This window comes from Homarus americanus, unplaced genomic scaffold, assembly GCF_018991925.1.
Source record: "Homarus americanus isolate GMGI-L3 unplaced genomic scaffold, GMGI_Hamer_2.0 scaffold16894, whole genome shotgun sequence".
NCBI lineage: Eukaryota > Metazoa > Arthropoda > Malacostraca > Decapoda > Nephropidae > Homarus > Homarus americanus.
Genome location: NW_024746541.1, coordinates 4,915,652 through 4,936,877, shown reverse-complemented (window position 1 = coordinate 4,936,877; position 21,226 = coordinate 4,915,652). Strand labels below are relative to the sequence as shown.

The window sequence follows — 21,226 nt, the reverse complement described above, 5'->3', positions numbered from 1 at the left end:
CACTTGGGAGGTTCAACCTCCTCCTACCTGAGCTGTTTCCACCATCCGGGTTGCTCGACACATTGGTACTTTTACGATGATCCATTTAACTAACCTGCTGTGTTTTATTCCCAGTTGATTTATTTCTGCTTTCTTCTGTGTGTCGTCCTTTTCTTCCTATCATTCATGATCTCATCACTGTCACTTCCTTCACCTTTCTTCGCCAACTCTCGCCTCCTCTTCTTTTCTTTCTTACTAATCACCTCTTGAAAACTGTCTGTCACCTCCAGTGTTGTTGATTGCAGATCATCTGCTTCCGATTCGCTACTTGAAAGCCGCAGGTCGTCTTCTATGCTGTTCTTCTCAAGCCAAAGTCTTCACAAGTTTCTGCCCACCACTTGCCCCAGGCGTGGTGCAAAACTCAGGCAGCCAGAGAAAATCAGCAGTGTTGTCGCAGAGTACAAGGCTGACACGTCCGACCAGTACGGCCAGCGTTCAGAGAATGACTAACATAGCAAGAAAAGTACTAGAAAGAATCATACTCGATGACGTGATGGACCATCAGGAGTGGAACAGCTTCGTGAAGTGATACCATCGCTAGCTTATACCCTGGCAGTGGCTCCTACTTGACCCAGGTGCTGGATGCGTGGATAAAGTAATGTATGGTCAGGTGAAAACAGGTGTATATGTATATGCTTCAACACGCATCCTGTTCAAGTCCAGCGGTCATGAGTAATAATATTGATGGTTACTTACACGGGAGACAACCATCGTTGGATTTACAGAACACAACAGTGTGTTTGGTCAAATTGCGAACTTAAGTGAAAATAACAAATAATTTATTTAATTTAGAGAAAATATTATTGTTTGTTAATTACTGGACTAAGACCAACCACCATTGTCTACCTCCTCCTAATGAGTTAAGTTAGGTTAGGTTATGGTCTACAGCACTGAGTACCAATACTCAAGTCATCATCTTTCCGTTACCAATTTCCAGGTAAGAAATTATAAGATAAAAAGTTAACGTGAAAATCACCTCCACAACCTGCGTACTGAAGGCGGGTAAACACATTTGTCTCCCTACCTTCTCGTGTCACCATCTAGTCGTTCCCTCTGTTATATTTCCTTTGTTCGTTTATCCTCTTCTCTTCTGTCAATCTCTCCATCATTTTCTTTGTAGTTTTCTTCCCTCGATCTTTCCCTCCCTGCACTATCTCTCTCATATAGGCTCTGTTACTCAGCAGTGCTCAATCACAGTCCGGTAAATTCACCACTATTGACATCTGCCATAGTACAGTTCCTTCAGTCCGTTTGTCTTGTTAATCTCTTGTTGTTTACTCTGACAACCAACAACCCCCCAACCCCCCCTCACACCCCCTCTCAACCCCACAAGCAATCGAGATATAGATAAGGTAATCAGGGGACCTTGATACATACACAGTATACATACATACATACACATTATATAACCATACACAGTTCACATACAGTATAAATACATACAGCCACCTCTGGTTGCCACCAGGTAAATAATTATCTCAGTGAACGAAACATTCTGTTCTGCGGATAAATTTCTAAAATATGTCACCAGTTGTTCGGTTCTTCATCATCAACGCACTGCTTATTATTAACTACCTAGAAAAAATTATTATCTATATGAATTTCACCTTAAGATTAACCGCTATAACCTTACCTAACCAAACCTAACCTAACCTATCCTCCCAGCTTGCGTTACTGGATAAACCATCAGATGAAATAAGTAGTTATCTTCAGCGTATAGAAAGAAAAACAAACTCCTGCTCTATAGTTATTTCAACTCACTTCTGTGAAGAGGAGTAAGTGATGGTGTGCGAGATGACGGTGTAACAGCGAGGTAAGACTGACTGCCTGTGCGTGTCAGGAAGGGGTGCCGAACAGGGGTGGACTGCCACGGTGTTGGTGGGTGAATGGTGCGCCTCACTCTGTCTCTCTCAGCCTTTAAACTTATCTAGAGATAATGATTAGTCATACTATTTATAATAGATGATGTTACGTTAACTTTTCCTTGTGTTGAGTTCTCGATTATTATAACTGGTTAATTTCAGACATCGGTGAAGCAAAACTAAAAAGTAGAACTAATATAATTAATATAAACTATTTACAATACATACAAGAAACAATGACAATAAAATATCTAAATAAGAAGTTTGTTCAGTTGGAGAATTTAGCCGTTTACAAAACAACACTATTATACCTACAGTTATATCATTCAAAATCTACAGTAGTTAACATAGCCAGAGCAAGAACAATTATAACATGAGTGAAGACAAAGGAATAAATAAATGAAATTGAATTGAAGTGAAGACAGGTCACACAATACAAATAACAATGTACTCATCACTATGCAGGAGAGGGTGAGACTCACAGCTGGCAACCATACTGTCCACAAGCTGACTGACTGTTCTCGTTACTTCTCGGGTAGTTAACCCAACACCAAACCTCAAATAAATGAGTCGAAGCATTAAGACAGTTCAGTGTGGCGACTCTTGGCGGTCCTTCGTAATTCTCACCACCAATAGATGGTGACTGTCGTAACAGTGATGATGATGATACAGGTTACAGTACACCATAAGACAGGTTACAGTGCACCATAAAGTAGGTTACAGTGCATCATAAGGCAGGTTACAGTGCACCATAAGACAGGTTACAGTGCACCATGAAGTAGGTTACAGTACACCATAAGGCAGGTTACAGTACACCATGAAGTAGGTTACAGTGCACCATAAGGCAGGTTACAGTGCACCATGAAGTAGGTTACAGTGCACCATGAAGTAGGTTACAGTGTACCATGAAGTAGGTTACAGTGCACCATGAAGTAGGTTACAGTGCATCATAAGGCAGGTTACAGTGCACCATAAGGCAGGTTACAGTACACCATAAGGCAGGTTACAGTACACCATGAAGTAGGTTACAGTGCACCATAAGGCAGGTTACAGTGCACCATAAGGTCGGTTTCAGTACACCACAAGTCAGGTTACAGTGCACCATGAAGTAGGTTACAGTGCATCATAAGTCAGGTTACAGTACACCATAAGATAGGTTACAGTACACATAAGGCCGGGCTAAACAAAGGGGACATTACAAAGGTACTCAAACTATCCAACCAGGAGCGAACCCGTAACAATGGTTTTAAATAAGACAAATTAAGATTTAGGCGCGAAGTAGGTAAACACTGGTTTGGAAACAGAGTAGTGGATGAATGGAACAAGTTACCAAATATCATCATTAACTCGAATACGCTGGATAGCTTCAAACATAGGTTGGATGCTTATATGAGCATTGAGCAATAGGGGTTGGGTGTAAATGGGACTGCCCAGTATGGGCCAATAGGCCCGCTGCAGTTTCCTCCATTCTTATGTTCTTAGGTTACAGTACAGTACACCATAAGGCAGGTTACAGTACACCATAAGGCAGGTTACAGTACACCATAAGGCAGGTTACAGTACACTATAAGGTAGGTTACAGTACACTATAAGGCAGGTTACAGTACACCATAAGGCAGGTTACAGTACACCATAAGGCAGGTTACAGTGCACTATAATGCAAGTTACAGTACACCATATGGCAGGTTACAGTACACCATAAGGCAGGTTACAGTACACTATAATGCGGGTTACAGTACACCATAAGGTAAGTTACAGTATACCATAAGGCAGGTTAGAGTACACTATAAGGCAGGTTACAGTACACCATAAGGTAGGTTACAGTACACTATAATGCAGATTACAGTACACCATATGGCAGGTCACAGTACACCATAAGGCAGGTTACAGTACACTATAAGGCAGGTTACAGTGCACTATAAGGCAGGTTACAGTACACCATAAGGCAGGTTACAGTACACCATAAGGGAGGTTACGGTACACCATGAGGTAGGTTACAGTACACCATAAGGTAGGTTACAGTACACCATAAAGCAGATTACAGTACACTATAAGGTAGGTTACAGTACACTATAAGGCCGGTTACAGTACACCATAAGGCAGGTTACAGTACACCATAAGGCAAGTTACAGCACACTATAAGGTAGGTTACAGTACACTATAAGGCAGGTTACAGTACACCATAAGGTAGGTTACAGTACACCATAAGGTAGGTTACAGTACACCATGAGGCAGGTTACAGGATACCATAAGGTAGGTTACAGTACACCATAAGGTAGGTTACAGTACACCATAAGGCACGTTACAGCACACTATAAGGTAGGTTACAGTACACTATAAGGCAGGTTACAGTACACCATAAGGCAGGTTACAGCACACTATAAGGTAGGTTACAGTACACTATAAGGCAGGTTACAGTACACCATAAGGTAGGTTACAGTACACCATGAGGCAGGTTACAGTACACCATAAGGTAGGTTACAGTACACCATGAGGCAGGTTACATGATACCATAAGGTAGGTTACAGTACACCATAAGGTAGGTTACAGTACACCATGAAGTAGGTTACAGGACACCATAAGGCAGGTTACAGTGCACCAAAAGGTAGGTTACAGTACACCATGAAGCAGGTTACAGGACACCATAAGGCAGGTTACAGTGCACCATAACGTGAGTCAGCTCACTGGCTCTTATGATAAACTACTTCTCTACATATGTTCATTAATTTCCACAATGTTAATACACCAATTTATTAGCAACATACCTCACTGTGTATATAAGAAGCCATTAGTTAACATATAAAGTAGGATTTATTTTTAGTAAAAGCATTTAATTTACTTTTAGTTAATAAAACATTGAAAAATGCTGGAGTCAATAAGATTTTATTGGTGTATGATGCTACTTTTTCCGGCTACATCATTATCTCGTGTTGATGACCAGCAACACTGAAGTACATAGTATCTTTAGTTACGCTTCACCTCACTTACTTTCCTCCATGTTGTTCCTGCTGCTCTGTAAGTTCTTCCTATTTGTTCTGGTTTCATCCATAACAAACAAATCCAGAATACGACTCACGATCTCCATTTACACACCAAAGTTTCAGCGTCTCCTTCTAGCGTCAAAAAATTCCAGTTTGCCTTAGACTTTGACTATGATATCCAGCTGGCGAGAGTGTTGGAAGCCTGAGCGTGTTGGAGTGAACCAGGCACAGATGATGGTAAATGGCCACGGGCAGGAGGTTACCCAAGACGACTTTGGCGGCGTAAGCAAGTTGTAGTAGTGAGCAAAGGTAGACGGGGAAGTAACCAGCGCCTCCCCCCTCCTACCTACACTGGCTGTGGATGATGATGTGTGTTAGTATTTAATATCTTGTTTTAGTATGTCAAATATATGGTAACACACACACACACACACACTACTACTACTTTGCTGTCACGCGGAATCGAGTATGATGATCATCCAACCAGGACCGGCCTCAGGAGGTGCGGGGCCCAATTGGGAACAATTTTGGTGGGCCCCATATATGTCATAAAAAATTCAGCAGACATCACATTATTACTGTCAAAAGTAACAAACTTGACTTGTATCATATAATTTTTGTAAGAGCAGGGTATCCATCTAATATGCCTATATTGGTAGGTCTTAATTACCTAGATTTTATGTATGTAAAACAGCGGTCGGGGAACTTTTTGAGTATTACCCACAAATTTATTTGGGAAAAATGGAATTACCTCTAGATTTGAACAAAAACACGTCTGTTTACACATGTGTCATTTATTTATTCATTTATTTAAAATAATACTCGTACTGTCTGTAAATATGACTGAATAAAGCAGAAAACATAAAACACCTGCCTATCACTTCTTATGAAAAGCCGTAACTGAAGGAATGCTTGAGAAAATTAATTCATCTTCATTATCACACATAATGATAAACGATCATCTTTTACCTGGTGTTTTATGAACATTTTGTACTCCTCTTTACAGTAATCTTCCGAAAATCAGTGACTTCATATTTCAGATATATGGTTTATATCTTGGTCACTAAAACTTACCTCATTTATGGGTCCTTGACACAAAATTAATCAGCTAGTAGTAAGATCCAGTCAGCTGTGTTTACACTCGACGGAAGGGAAACTCACACCATGAGATGGAAACAAACGTAAATCTGACGACCTCTAGAAACTTTAGTCAGTCACCATGCCAAAGAAAACGTTTTTTAACAATGCGGAGTAAACTCGAGGAAACTGAGGCCCTCATGTCGCATGTATTACCAAACTTTATAGATTTACCCCATTTGGGGTAATTTACCCCTATCCCCCGACCCCTTTTTGTAAAACTTAAATACTTGAGTTTGAATATAGGCCGACTATATATTTTGCAACAGAGATGTGCATGTGCATAAAGATGTAATATACTAATTTAATCACATGCTCCTGTTAAAAGAAAATACTATAAGTGTATAGATATTTAAAAGCTGTTACTCGTTTATTTACATATTTGTCTTTTTAATTTTTTTCAGAGAAATGATTTTTAATGCTGTTCTGTAATTAACATATTATTTAATTCAGGTACAGTAAAAAAAATCAAACATAAACAGTATAAATAAACACTACCGACTTTGTACAAATTAATAACAATATTATAATAATTGCTGCTCTCTGTAGAACCTGCAATGTGGTGTTACATATATATTGCTATGTGTTGTGTGTACTTGACGAGCCGAGAGTAGATTACTCTAGCGCGGGGCCCCCTTAGGCGCGGGGCCCCCTTAGGCGCGGGGCCCCCTTAGGCGCGGGGCCCCCTTAGGCGCGGGGCCCAATTGGCTTAAGGCCGGCCCTGCCAGCTAAGATGAAATGATATGAATTATTAAGGACGTTACTTTGTTGGTGAGCTTTGAGGTGACTCAAGAGGATGTTGCGGGACCGGCAGGGTCGTCCACAGATGTTGCACGTGTGGAGGGCTACATCTAGTGCGGGAGGGGCAGTGGCAGCGTCTTTCCGGGCGTTGGCCTTTGTCTGCCTCGGTATACAGTCGGTCTAACTAGAAAATATTGACACCTTGTCGTGTGGTGCTCCTACAAGCGTTACGGTGTGGGGTAATCATCTCCCAGGTGAGGGGGTCGATTTGGCACTTTTTCAGGGTTTGTCTTAAGACTATCCTTATACCTTGTCAATTGCCCGCCGGCGTTACGTTTACTATTCGTTAGGTGACTAAAGTAACTGTTTTGGCAGTCTACTGTCGTCTATGCGAGTAACATGGCCAGCCCAACGTAGTTGTTCATGGATAATGGTAGCCTCGATGCCCCTACAGTTGGTGTCAGCAAGAATACTGGCATTTGTTTTCTTGTCTTCCCAGCGAACTCTGAGGATGGAACGTAGACAACGTTGGTGAAAGTTTTCAAGTTCCTTGAGGTGCCTCCTGTATGTGACCCATGACTCGCTGCCATATAGCAGGGTGGGGAGAACCACAGCTCGATATACGTGCAACTTTGCAGATAATTTCAGCTCCCTACAACTGAAGACACTATTTCGGAGTCTGCCAAAGGCTTGAGAAGCACATCTGATCCGATGCTGAATCTCTTCATCGATGTCTGCGGTGGTGGACAGGTGGGAGCCGAGATACCGAAAGTGGGCAATCCTGTGTGTAACTACACACACACAATTTTTTTTACAGGGAATAGCCCACCCGGGCACAGGTCACCGACCCACAACGGGGCCTACGGGGTGAATAAATAAGAGTAAAAAGAAATGAAAATAGAAAAGGAAAAGATTATATTAATCTACACCACGAACGGATTTACCACACCATGATATACCACACCATGATATAAGAGATATACCACACCATGATATACCACACCATGATATAAGAGATATACCACACCATGATATACCACACCATGATATAAGAGATATACCACACCATGATATAAGAGATATACCACACCATGATATAAGAGACCTACCACACCATGATATACCACACCATGATATAAGAGATATACCACACCATGATATAAGAGATATACCACACCATGATATAAGAGATATACCACACCATGATATAAGAGATATACCACACCATGATATAAGAGACATACCACACCATGATATAAGAGATATACCACACCATGATATAAGAGATATACCACACCATGATATAAGAGATATACCACACCATGATATACCCACCTAGATACAAGAGATATACCACACCATGATATAAGAGATATACCACACCATGATATAAGAGATATACCACACCATGATATAAGAGATATACCACACCATGATATACCCACCTAGATACAAGAGATATACCACACCATGATATACCCTCCATGATACAAGATATATATCATTAAGAGGCAGTAATTGTGTCGTTTACTTCACATACAACAGGGGATCAGGCCTCTATACCGTGTGAGAGGACTAGCTAAACAATAGTAAGGTTAAGATGACGACCCGAGGATAAGTTAAGAAGATAAATAAACTAAAGAAGACAAAATCCCCAGGGCCGGATGAAATTTTACCTCTAGTTTTAAAAGAGTGTAAGGAACAGATTAGCGGACCCCTCGTAAATTTATTTATAAAATCATTAGACACGGGAGTTGTGCCAGACTTGTGGGAACGGGCAAATGTAGTACCCATATTCAAAAAGGGAGACAGAGCATCAGCGTCAAATTACCGGCCGATCAGTTTGACGTCAGTAGTGGGGAAATTTCTTGAATCAATTATAGCAAATAGCATCCGATCGCATCTAGAGAAAAGCAAATTAATCTACGACTCTCAACATGGGTTTACAAAGGGAAAATCTTGTCTAACAAATCTGCTAACGTTTTTTAGGAAAGTCTTCGAGGTAGTAGATAATGACGAAAATTACGATGTTATTTACTTAGACTTTAGCAAAGCTCATGGTATCGAGGGGAAAGTTTTAAATTGGATAAAATCATGGCTCACCGATAGAACACAAAGGGTCAGCGTAGATGGTGTAAAATCCGAGTGGGGCCGTGTAACCAGTGAGGTTCTCCAGGGGTCAGTACTAGGCCCACACTTGTTCATAATGTACAAAAACGATCTAGATACTGGGATCAGCAGTGACATAAGCAAATTTGCGGATGACACCAAAATAGGGCGGCAGATTAATTCAGGGCAGGATGCAAATGCACTAGAGGAAGATTTAAATAAACTGCAGGAGTGGTCAGAAAAATGGCAAATGAAATTCAACACCAGCAAGTGCAGCGTATTTAATATTGGAAGAACAAATACTGTCAATGTATACAGCCTTAACAACATCAACCTAGAGAAGTCGACTTGTGAAAGAGACTTAGGGGTACTTGTAAGCCCGGACCAACGGCCTAGAAAACAGTGCTTTAATGTTCGAAATAAAGCAAACAGAGTATTAGGTTTTATATCTAGAAGTATAAGTAATAAGAGTGCAGAGGTCTTATTGCAACTATATCTTGCGCTAGTCAGGCCGCACCTCGATTATGCGGTTCAGTTCTGGTGCTCTTATTATAAAATGGATATCAATTCACTAGAGTCGGAGCAGCGAAGAATAACGAAAATGATTCCGGGACTTAGAAACCTTCCATATCAAGATAGGTTAAAGAAACTAAACTTGCATTAGCTAGAAAGACGAAGAGTGTAGGGAGATATGATAGAAATATTTAAATGGGTGAAAGGAATCAATAAAGGCGATATAGATAAAGTTCTTATAATATCCGAGCAGGATAGGACTCGTAGCAACGGATTTAAGTTGGATACGTTTAGGTTTAGCAGGGAGATAGGAAGGAACTGGTTCACAAATAGGGTGCTGGACGAGTGGAACAAGCTTAGCAACTTTGTAATAAGTGCTGGAACGCTGGAAAGTTTTAAAATGAGGCTAGATAGATTCATGGATGATAGAGAGTGGTAGTAACTCTCGACAGGAGCTGCAATGCACATTGCACAGGCCAACCGGCCTATTGCAGACTCCTCATTTTCTTATGTTCTTATGTTCTTATACAGTATATTCTTGAGCCTCTTACCTGCCTGCGTCTGGTGGCTTAAGATCAGTAAAACGTAGGCAGAGATGAGCCTAGAGACGTTGAGTTTACTTTCGAATGATCAATTATTATTCGACTATATACATAAATATCAATACTGAGATATGAAAATATACTTTACTTCAAGTTTGAAAATATTAACAGAAAAAAAAACAAAGGCATTAAAGGTACCCACCAGAGTCACAGGGCGTAGGTGTGCAACAGAGAGGCAGAATTAGAGCCCATGCCAGGCAGAACGTGTGGCTCACCATCAGCCGACCAGCCATCACCTTCGCTGTAGGGAGAGAAACCGAATGACTTTTAGGTGATTAAGACAATGTATTATGCTGTAGGTTATTTCGGTAACAGCTTACAACAAGATTCTGTTGGAGAGTACGCACTAGATTTCGTTTGTAATTAAGGGGAATGAATGATGAAAATTTTGTACTCAAACCTGTGAATGTAGGTTTTCTGTATAATGCTGTATCGACAGAGCCTTTAGTATATGTTCAAGCTATTTCCACCTGGACTTTGAACTAAAATATATAAAGGAACTACTTTTTAACATTGGCTTCCTTTAAGGATTTACAGATACTTATATAGGTAAAACCCTTAATAGGATTTTGGTCCCACACAGCCACACCGTCCCTAAATATTCTATCTATTTCACCATCCCGTACACAGGCCCACTCAGCTTCACAGTTAGAAACAAACTTAAGAAGCTTATCAATTAACTCTCTCCACAAATTTCTCTTACACTAGTCTTCAAAGCCCAGAGTTTAATTTAAAAAATCTTTCAAACTAAAGACACCATACCCACACACCTGCATTCCTCTGTTGTTTATCAGTTTACGTGTGCTAGCTGTAGGGCAGCATATATAGGTCAAACAAAAAGACACCTGATAACTGGCATCCATGAGCACTTGGGCCGTCCCGTCCGAATATATATATATATATATATATATATATATATATATATATATATATATATATATATATATATATATATATATATATATATATATATATATACTAGCAGAATCGCCGCCCTCCGGGCGGCTCATCCACTAGGCAACGGTAGGACGCTACCCTCCGGGAAGCTACACATTGTCTCACTGTTCAGTCCCCAAAACTTCTTCCATCAATAGTTCATTAACGGTGTATGTAAGTTCCACCATGTATTTCACTACAACGGTACAGCAAATTATATTATTTTAGCATTAAACTGTTATTATTTTATTGCCTAATCATCACTACATATAACATCGCCCATCATCACTACATATGACATCATCCATCATCACTACAGATCGGTAAAGTAGTTTCCGAGATTCTCGTGCGGACACACACGGCAGGACGCCACCCTCCGGGAGGCTCCATATTGTCTCACTGTAATGCATTAGGGTAGATCACATTTTTGGTGTTGCCATTAGCAGCAAGTATGTACAGATTTTTGGCAGTTCCCACTCTGGAGCATCCAAAATAGAACTGTCCATGAGAGAAGCAAAGAAACACAGGTTTAGTCCAACCATTTTTAGGGACTGTCCCTGGCTTTTGTAGATGGTCATGGCAAAGCTCACTTTAACCGGGAACTGAAGTCGCTTGAACTCAAATAGCAGGTCAGTGGTGATGAGAGGTATCCTTGGTATAAAAACGTCCTCTCCATTCGCTTTTCCTGTCAGTATTGTAGCTTCCAGTACATGTGGCATCATGTTCTTCACCACCAGTCTTGTGCCATTGCAGAGGATTGGTGGTTCAAGATTTCTTAAGAGCATTATAGGAGTTCCAATCTTGAGAGTGAGGTGGTGAGGAGGCATTCCAGCGGGCTCCAAAGAATTAAGGAATTCTGCAGGGTACTGGACTGCTTGGTCCTGGTCGATTACTGTATCAACAGATTTGAATGAGGTCTCACTGCCTGGAAGCTGTCTGAGTAGAGTCATGTTGATTTCAGCCACTGTTTCATTCTTTGGTGCCAGAATTGCACGTTCACGCAGCCACTTGTGATCCTTGTAGTGGTGGATAATGTTTGGGTAGACCATGTTAGTGAGCTCAGTTGAGGACTTTACAACATTTCCACATCCTTGAGGAATGATTATTTGTACTTCTGAATCAACAGGGAAAGTTCCATTTCCAATCTGTAGTAGAAGGTTTGCAAACCGTTTAGCATCCTGATCTCCTTGTAGATGTACTCTCATGTTTGTGGATAGGGTGAGTGTCTGAACACTTCGCCAAAGGTATGATGCCTTGAGGCATTCATCTCAGACTATGAGGCTGCATTTTTCTAAGAGTTTTGCCTTTGCCGATCCTTTTTTGATGTTGCACACTGGATTCTCATTGTGAGTGAGGTTGAGAGGCGACCTGGGTGTTGTAGTGACCGTGTAGTACTGGTGTTGTAATGAACATGTAGTAATATATATAAGCATAAAATTACCTATAATACATGGGATGTGATACGACTTTTCAACCTCTATGTGGTTTAACGGGTCGGGTCGGGTTGGGTGTGTCGGATCGGGTTGGTTGGAGTTTTTTTTAGATCCCCACCTGACACTGGCTATCCATGCCAAGTTTGATCCGAGCGGCTCATTCGCTAGGCCACGGTAGGACGCCACCCTCCGGGAGGCTCCACATTGTCTCACTGTTCAGTCCCCAAAACTTCTTCTTCCATCAATAGTTCATTAACGGTGTATGTAAGTTCCACTACAACGGTACAGCAAAGTATCACTAATCACTACATATAACACCATTCATCATCACTACATATAACATCATCCATCATCACTACATATAACACCATTCATCATCACTACATATAACACTATCCATTATAACTACATATAACACCATCCATCATCATTACATATAACACCATCCATCATCACTACATATAACACCATTAATCATCATTACATATAACACCATCCCTCACTACACATAACACCATTAATCATCATTACATATAACACCATCCATCATCACTACATATAACACCATTAATCATCACTACATATAACACCATCCATCATCACTATATATAAAACCATCCATCATCACTACATATAACACCATCCATCATCACTACATATAACACCATTCATCATCACTACATATCGGTAAAGTAGTTTCCGAGATTCTCGTGCGGACAAACATACACACAAACACACAAACAAACAAACATATAGCTTTCGTCTTTATTCAAGACATCTTCAGAGGCAACTAAATTACAAGGACTGAGAGAGGCTTATGTACACAGGGTGACCTTACAAAACATGATTTCAGGTCAAAATATATGACGTCCACTAATCCACACACCAACCACCACAGCAAACATAAAAGCCTATAAGAACGGGGCGACTTAACTAGTCATGTCAAGACAGGTAAAAAATACACTTGTAAACTGTTTTCCTAATCTATGGGATGATTATTCTTCCTTATATGAACGAAAAGTGAACTGCTTTCAGCTGCCGTTCTGATATTTTACTTGTGCTGTTTAATTCTGAGTTGCAATGCTTTCCCAGTCTGTCCTACATAATTCCCATTACAGTTGCTACATGGAATACAGTAAACACTTCCATTTACATTCAAGGTTAGGCTATTCTTAATTAATATATTAGTAATAGTCGAGTCATACTTAAAAACAACATTAATGTTTAATATTTTATGGGACTGAACTTACGGGACAAATTCATTGCGATAAGATGGAGTCAAAATATATTTAAATGTAGGAAATTGTCTAGTTTGAGTAGAATAAAATGATTTTTTAGCCCTTTTAAAACAATGACCAACAAACACTGAAGGGTACCTAAGTTTTTGTGCAATGGCCTGAATGTGTTGCAGTTCTTCAATAAATTCAGTGTCACAAATACGCAAGCATCTCAAAAACCCAGCAGAAAATTTTTCCTGTACTGCGTCTAGGAAGTCTTCAGATTCATAGTCACCCACAATATTGTCCCAGTCAATATTTCTGAAATTGAAATCCCCCATAATGCTCAGGTTGTTGTATTTTGCTGCCCTACTCATTTAACATAAGAACATAAGAATGGTGGAAACTGCAGCGGGCCTATTGGCCCATACTGGGCAGTCCCATTTACACCCAACCCCTATTGCTCATATAAGCATCCAACCTATGTTTGAAGCTATCCATCGTATTCGAGTTAATGATGATATTTCGTAACTTGTTCCATTCATCCACTACACTGTTTCCAAACCAGTGTTTACCTATTTCGCGCCTAAATCTAAATTTGTCTAATTTAAAACCATTGTTACGAGTTTGCTCCTGGTTGGATAGTTTGAGTACCTTTGTAATGTCCCCTTTGTTTAGCCCTGACTTCCATTTATACACCTCTATCAGGTCGCCCCTCGCTCTACGTCTCTCGAGGGAGTGCAAATTAAGATGCTTTAACCTGTCTCTATACTCAAGGTTCCAAATACCCGGGATTAGTCTTGTCATTCTCCTCTGAATTCTTTCCAAGGATTCTATATCCATTCTGTAATACGGTGACCAGAACTGAACTGCCTAATCCAGGTGTGGTCTCACAAGCCCAAGATACAGTTTTAGGATGACCTCGCTAGTCTTATAACTAACACTCCTTTGTATGAACCCAAGTACTTTATAAGCCTTGTTACGAGCAAAAACACAATGCTTACTTGGCTTAAGGTTCCTACTTATCGTTACTCCTAAATCTCTCTCGCAGTCGGATTTCTCAATGGCATCGTTGTTCATCTGGTAACTGGTTTCCCTGTTTACATCTCCTATATTGAGTGCTTTACATTTGTCCACGTTGAATTTCATCTGCCATTTTTCAGACCATTCGAAAATTTTTTTTAGATCTTCCTGTAATTTTGCGGAGTCCTCGTCAGATTTAATAACACGTCCTATTTTAGTGTCATCAGCAAATTTACTAATGTTGCTGTCTATGCCGATATCTATGTCGTTTATGTATAAAATAAATAATAATGGTCCAAGTACTGAGCCTTGGGGAACTCCACTAGTGACGTTGCTCCAATGGGATTTAGTGCCGTTAATGCTCACTCGCTGATTCCTGTCCTGTAACCATGCCCTAATCCATTTAAGGATATTGCCTTTGATGCCATGTGCTTCTACCTTTCTAATTAGTCTTTCCTGCCATATGGGGTGAGTTGCTTCTTTCCCAAGACTTGGGGGCCTGTAACTCACTCCCATAATTAGTTTTTCTCCTCCTTCCGCAATTTCTACCCATACAGACTCGGTTCCAATTTCACCTTTTATTGAATTATTAATACAACATTTTAATGTATCTCTGACGAAGAGTGCGACCCCTCCCTCCTTCTTACCTTCCCTGTCCCTGTGAAAAAGGTTGTACCCTTCTATGAGGTACTCTGATAAAAAGTTCTTGCTCGCCAGATTCATCCAAGTTTCGGTGATTGCTATGACGTCTACATTTTCGGTACATACAACCGCTCTCAGCAAGTCTATTTTATTTCTAACACTCCTACTGTTTGTATAGTGTACATTTAAACCTACACTTCCCTGGTCCTGTTTTACCCCTTGTCCTGAGTAACCAATTTTACTCCCCAGGACCTGCTTGTTTTTTTACTCCCACTTACCCCTACCTCTCTCTACTGGAGTGACAATTTCACGCTCCAGGGATGCAGACAACGTCTTTACCCCCGCGCGAGACAAGTGTACCCCGTCACGACTGTACAGGTAGTCGTTGCCATAGAATGATTGCCAGTTATCAATGAACGCCCAACCATTACTTGCACAATGTTTTTCCAGTCGGCAATTTATAGCAATTGCCCTGGACAGCAATTCGCGACCAACTCCTCTTCTAGGCAAGACACCACATACTATTGGGATCCCTCCACTATCTCTAACCTTCCCCAGCGCCTCCCTACACCTCTTGAAAAGTTCCTCACTCCTAACCTTTCTTACGTCGTTACCTCCTACACTACTGGCTTGGTACCCTCCCCTGACAAAACCCTATCTATCCTCTCAGCTACATGTCCTATCCCAGCCCCAGGAAAACACACCCTAGTCCAACGTTTCCTATCTCTTGCACAAAAAGTCCTATTTAAGAACCTCACCTGGCTGTCCCCAACTACCACGACCTTACCACTGGGCAGGGTTTGAACAACTGCATTTTCTCTCGTGGCACCACACCCTCCTCCCTCTTTTCTTTAAATAAACTGCAGGAGTGGTCAGAAAAATGGCAAATGAAATTCAACACCAGCAAGAGCAGCGTACTTAATATTGGAAAAACAAATACCATCAATGTATACAGGCTTAACAACATCAACCTAGAGAAATCGACTTGTGAAAGAGACTATGGGGTACTTGTAAGCCCGGACCTACGGCCTAGAAAACAGTGCGTTAATTTCTGAAATAAGGCAAACAGAGTATTAGGTTTTATATGTAGAAGTGTAAGTAATAAGAGTGCTGAGGTCTTATTGCAACTATATCTTGCTCTAGTCAGGCCGCACCTCGATTATGCGGTTCAGTTCTGGTGCCCTTATTATAGAATGGAATCAATTCACTAGAATCGGTGCAGCGATGAATGACGAAAATGATTCCGGGACTTTGAAACCTTCCATTTCAAGATAGGTTAATTAAACTAAACTTGCATTCCCTAGAAAGACGAAGAGTGCGGGGAGATATGATAGAAGTATTTAGGTGGGTGAAAGGAATCAATAAAGGCGATATAGACAAAGTTCTTATAATATCCGAACAGGATAGGACTCGTAGCAACGGATTTAAGTTGGATAAGTTTAGGTTTAGGAGGGAGATAGGAAGGAACTAGTTCACAAATAGGGTGGTGGACGAGTGGAGTAAGCTTAGCAACTTTGTAGTAAGTGCTGGAACGCTGGAGAGTTTTAAAAGGAGGCTAGATAGATTCATGGATGATAGAGAGTGGTAGTAACTCTCGACAGGAGCTGCCATGCACAGGCCAACCGGCCTATTGCAGACTCCTTATTTTCTTATGTTCTTATGTTCTCTACCTCGCCGGCTTCCTCCAACACCTGTTAGGGGTTACTGCACTCCACACCCTGGTCAGCTTTCCTGACTCTGACCCTAGTCCCCTTGGAAGCAACCACTCTCCACGCCTGCTCCTCCTTCGCTGGTGTCCTGCTAGGCAGGACACCTACCTGAAAGAGTTCAGCCCTAAGGGCTTCGTTCTTCACCTTTAACACGTGTATCTCTCTCCTCAACTGCTCCAGCTGACTTAACAGAGTGGCTAGAGGGTCGTCTTTCCTCACACACCGTCCCTCTTCTCCCAAAACACAACGATCCACGGCGGCCATTTCCTATGGTTTAAATACGAGCACTTAGGGGCACGTCCTTTTCCAAGCTAGGTCAGGCAGCTTGGAATGCTCTGCCTTCTTCTGTGTTTCCATACTCATACAATCTGTCTCACTTTAAAAAGCTGATTTTCCGGCATCTTTGCGGTGTACATTAATATAACCTTTACCTTTTCTATTTTTAATTTCTTCTTACTCTTATTTTTTCGCCCCCCAGGCCCCAGTGTGGGTCGTTGACCTGTGTCCGGGTGGGCTAATCCCTGTAAAAAAAAAAAAAAATAAAATAAAAATAATAATAATAATATGGATGTATGTACAGTATGTATGGATCATCTGAAGAATCGTCACCCCAGAAAGTCCACCTGAAGAATTGTCACCCCAGCCTGCTCCACCTGAAGAATCGTCACCCCAGCCCACAGTGAATATAATTTGTATAATTAGGATAACATAAATATATTCCTTTGTGTTATGCATCTTGTTACGCCGTCTCTTAATTTACTTTAATATCCAGGTTCTAGGCATATCCAAAAAAAAAAGTGAAGTAAATCAAAAGGGAATAAAAATAAATAAAGTAAACCTTTAAGAATTTAATTAAATTAAATACTAACACAATAAAGAGCCTCGTAGGCTGTCACAACAAATTGATTCACTATCGAAACTTTTAAGACACAAATGATACTAAAACATCGAAACATCAAAAGAACTGCTTAAACATATAGAATAACTAACACTGAAATTAACTATCGTGAAACAACACTGAATTACTTAAATGTAACCAAGCAAGCACTGATGGACACATAAGAGACATCAATAGGTACTCACATAGATATACCACATTGGTGGCGACAGGAACAACACAGAAATAAAATAAGTATAAGTAACAGGTGACGAGTGTCACTCAAAAGAACGTGAACTGAATGACAAGAGGACTGGACTGAACTCCTTCTGCTGGTGGGTACTATATATAAGGTCGGCTCACTCTGGTGAAACATGGGTCGTTTAACGAGGCAGATGGTCGTTAGAAAAACAAAGAATGCTTGTTACAATACTAAATGAAGAAATAAGTTGGGCTTGAACAAATAATGACAGTTAAAACCTTAACAGCACAGGGTAAGGTGAATAGATTATATAATAGTAAATATAACACATCATTACAGGAATAATATGGAACAACATTGAAGCATGTTATAAAAAATAATAAAAAAATAAGACACGGTCGTAACAATCTTTATTGTGAAAAGTTTAAAGAAAAAAAGAATAATATACACGGTGTTCCAAAATACAAAAAATTCCTCCCCCCCCCCCAAAAAAAAATCTAAGATTAAAAAAACCATGACCCACACTCTCGGAAAAACAAACAAACAAATGCTTCCAAATCTAAAACAAATGAAAAATTCTTCATTTTCAAAAAAAGAAAAGAAAAAAGTTAGGGAAGGGTTCCATGCATCATCTAGGAAAGTCACACAACCTTAAAACAACCTGACCTAACTTAACAAATCAGAAATCTGACCCCACCTGAAGAATTGCCACCAGAGGTGTTGTCACCGGAAGAATCGTCACCCCAGGATATCCCACCTGAAGAATCGTCACTCCAGGATATCCCACCTGAAGAATCGTCACTCCAGGATATCCCACCTGAAGAATCGTCACTCCAGGATATCCCACCTGAAGAATCGTCACTCCAGGATATCACCTGAAGAATCGTCACAGGATATCCCACCTGAAGAATCGTCAGGATATCCCTGAAGAATCGTCACTCCAGGATATCCCACCTGAAGAATCGTCACTCCAGGATATCCCACCTGAAGAATCGTCACTCCAGGATATCCCACCAGAAGAATCGTCAATCCAGGATATCCCACCTGAAGAATCGTCACTCCAGGATATCCCACCTGAAGAATCGTCACTCCAGGATATCCCACCTGAAGAATCGTCACTCCAGGATATCCCACCTGAAGAATCGTCACTCCAGGATATCCCACCAGAAGAATCGTCACTCCAGGATATCCCACCTGAAGAATCGTCACCCCAGGATATCCCACCTGAAGAATTGTCACCCCAGGTGTTGCCACCTGAAGAATCGTCACCCCAGAATATCCCACCTGAAGAATTGTCACCCCAGGTGTTGCCACCTGAAGAATCGTCACCCCAGAATATCCCACCTGAAGAATTGTCACCCTGCCAAACTCTGGGGTGACAATTCTTCAGGTGATCCGTATGTATGTATGTATGTATGTACTCATCCTGGACTCGTCAAGTCTGATCAAATTAATCTGAAGCATAGGTTTGATTACGTTAATTTGGTAAGACCGTTACCAAACAGAACTAACCAAACCTAGGCAGCCTCCTCTATCTCAACTAGGCCTAACCACCTGTCCTAACCAACCCATTCCTAAGTAAACCTAACCACGTAGTCTGTTTGTGGTGGTAACACAGGTGGTGGTAGTGGTGGGTGTAAGTGGTGATCATACCTCACAGGGTGTCTCAGTACAGGCCGTCCTTACCGATTATCCCAACAATGCTTTCTTGTTGTTGACTGGTGCGTCCTCTCTCTTCCCACACTTTGTTCTCTTCCTTTAGCTCCTCCCTCTCTCAGCCTATACTGACTGACTGACTGAGCAGCGTATTAGCTGTGTTATAGCCTCGTGGTCAGCAGCATGTCTCAGGGAAGACCCGGTGAAAGTAGTCAAGTGGGAAAATGTCCCGCACACGCAGGTACTCTCCGTGAAGGGGAAATCCCCCTACTCATTCCCCGGTATACGTATCTGTGTTCCCCAGATGTTTTAAGCCCGCGAAACATCGCTGCCGAAGGGCAGCATAGAATTACATTAAATAATATTCATAGTAAAGGGATGGATGTGGAGAATGTAGGAAAGAAAGTAATCGGGAAAAAAATAACGAAAAAAGTAACAGAAAAAGAACCAGGAAAAAGTAACTGCTAAAAAGTAGCAGGAAATAAAGTAACAGGAAGTAAAGTATCAATAAATAGAAGGTATCGTCAAATTACCCAATTACCTCTTTGTGCGGCAGCGTTTGGTGTAAACCAGGCCTAGGCAACCCGCGGCCCGAACCTTGTCTTTGTTGGCGGTCCGCGGAGTGATTGAGAAATTCTATTAAATATGGTCCGAGGTTGAGGTAGATGCAGTCAGGTTATGACGAGTAAAACAATATTTATTAAAAGAATAATCTTCACCACAATTCATTGCTGTTTCATCAACTAAGAGTAAATAACCACGACAATGTAACAATGAAATAAGTATAAATAATCAACAATATAAACATTTTTAACTTGTGTGAGTTTACGGGTCAAGATCAGCGAAGTCTGTTTGATGGATTAGCTGCTATGTGGCAGTGGGTCACTTGGGAATTAACTAAGGTCAAATTACCGGCCGATCAGTTTGACGTCAGTAGTGGGGAAATTTCTTGAATCAATTATAGCAGATAGCATCCGATCGCATCTAGAGAAAAGCAAGTTAATCTACGACTCTCAACATGGGTTTACAAAGGGAAAATCTTGTCTAACAAATCTGCTAACGTTTTTTAGGAAAGTCTTCGAGGTAGTAGATAATGACGAAAATTACGATGTTATTTACTTAGACTTTAGCAAAGCATTTGACAGAGTACCGCATCAGAGGCTTCTGAGAAAAATTAAGGCTCATGGTATCGAGGGGAAAGTTTTAAATTGGATAAAATCATGGCACACCGATAGAACGCAGAGGGTCAGCGTAGATGGTGTTAAATCTAAGTGGGGCCGTGTAACCAGTGGGGTTCCCCAGGGGTCAGTACTAGGCCCACTCTTGTTCATAGTCTACATAAACGATTTAGATACTGGGATCAGCAGTGACAGAAGCAAGTTTGCGGATGACACCAAAATAGGGCGGCAAATTAATTCAGGGCAGGATGCAAATGCATTACAGGAGGATCTAAATAAACTGCAGGAGTGGTCAGAAAAATGGCAAATGAAATTCAACACCAGCAAGTGCAACGTACTTAATATTGGAAGAACAAATATTTATAATAT

At 40.9% G+C, this 21,226-nt stretch overlaps 1 long non-coding RNA gene across 1 annotated transcript; it reads right to left on the bottom strand.

Annotated features, from left to right (window-relative positions):
* Nucleotides 1-3,345: 3,345 nt before the first annotated feature.
* On the bottom strand, nt 3,346-19,830 carry LOC121879288. The gene is made up of 3 exons (XR_006091305.1): nt 19,710-19,830; nt 10,127-10,225; nt 3,346-5,237 (listed from the first exon to the last, which is right to left on the bottom strand). It is a non-coding gene; the product is annotated as an uncharacterized LOC121879288 (long non-coding RNA).
* Between the last annotated feature and the right edge of the window lie 1,396 nt (nt 19,831-21,226).